Source organism: Pterocles gutturalis, unplaced genomic scaffold (genome assembly GCF_000699245.1).
Source record: "Pterocles gutturalis isolate BGI_N339 unplaced genomic scaffold, ASM69924v1 scaffold31962, whole genome shotgun sequence".
In the NCBI taxonomy this organism is placed as follows: domain Eukaryota; kingdom Metazoa; phylum Chordata; class Aves; order Pterocliformes; family Pteroclidae; genus Pterocles; species Pterocles gutturalis.
Genome location: NW_010113801.1, coordinates 5,683 through 7,286, shown reverse-complemented (window position 1 = coordinate 7,286; position 1,604 = coordinate 5,683).

The following is a 1,604-nucleotide window of genomic DNA, read 5'->3' as shown; positions in this document are numbered from 1 at the left end:
CTAGAGGGGGCTCCTGCCCCTCCGGCCGCTCCCGCACCGCCGCTGCCCGCCCGCGGAGGGGGAACCTCCTCCTCCGAGCAGCCCCGGGGGCAGGCAGAGCAAACAACCAAACACCCCAGCCTAGTAAATACTGATGGTAGCGATGAAAGAAATGGAGAGGATGTTTTTAACTGAGTGGAAATGCAGGGAGATGCAGTGAGGAAGGTTAACACATGGGCAAAGCGTTCCCATGAGAATAGAGATAACTGCTATCTGGGAGCTCTTAGCAGAGACAAGATCCTCTGTGCTGTTCTGTGGACAATCCACGAGACTTGTGGCCTCAGTGCTTTTTTACATCACCTACTTTGTAACTTGCAGTTGAAAAATTTAAAATATTGTCCTCAGCAACTGCTGCGAGGAGGCTACAACAGCAAATGGAAGGAGAGATGTCCACGTGGTTGCTCACTACTGGGAAGTCTGAGAGTCCTGCTGCCGTCTTTTTTACACCAAAACCTTGTTCTGGCCTGTTCTGACATCCTCTCAGGTAATCCAAAACATCCCGATGGGGGTCCACACTGCTGCACAGCACTGCTCCTCAGCTCTGAGCCAAAGGGAGCCCACTGAAACATCCAGAGGTGAGGGCATCCTCCCCGTCCCTGCCTTGGCACCACTGCAAGAAAAATTAGCAAGAGTCACAACAAACTCTCACAACCTGGGACGACTTCTTGGAACTAGACCATTGGCCAGACACAAACACAGCTGTTAAAGTGATTTATGGTCTTCAAACACAAACATCCTCATTTCGACAACACACGTGCATAACTCAGTTTCACACTTTCCCAACTGCCACGTGCCACTGGGTAAATATTTTGTGTCACACTGAGTTTCTCTAGTACCTCGCGCTGCTTGTGAAGCACAGTGGGCTTTCCCCAGCTGTGCCTGGACTGCCACCGGGCTGGACTAGTGGCCAATGCAATTGTCTTTTGACTCTTCCAAGAACTTTACAAGCACCAGTTAGTGCAGTCTCCCAGTTCTGCAGGATGGCTGCAACCAATTAACATTATAATGATCACTGAATTTTACTGTAGCTATCTGTGTTGCAGTAGGAAATTCCCATGTTCTGGATGTGTGCCCACACTGCTGCTGTGGACTGTCTGTTTGGGGTTGTTTTTCTCTGGATTTTTTGCAGGTTTTTGCCAAACAAACGGCCCTCGTTCCTTCAGGCTATCGATAAACACCTTCAGGCAAATTTTCTTTTAAGACCTAAATTACCTCCCCCAAGAGGGGAGTGGTTTCAGGTGGAGGCTGGGAGGAGGGATGATTGCAACACAAAAGAGCGAAGGAATACGGGAGGGAGAAGAAACTAATCTCACCTCGAAAATCCCCGTTTTACAGACAGAGGTGAGCTGGGCTGGCTGCACCTCGCCTTTCAGGGGAAGGGCAGGAGTGCTCTCCGACTCGGTGAAGAAGGAAGGAGTGAGTACTCATAGGCTAAGCTGCGAGAAAGGAATTTGCCCTGCTGGGAAGGCTTTGAGAAACTCATCTTTCACCCAGTTATTGAGAACCTGGAACAAGTTTCTCTTTCTGGCACTGCTCAACCTGTGCAGCACGGACTTGTCTTCCCG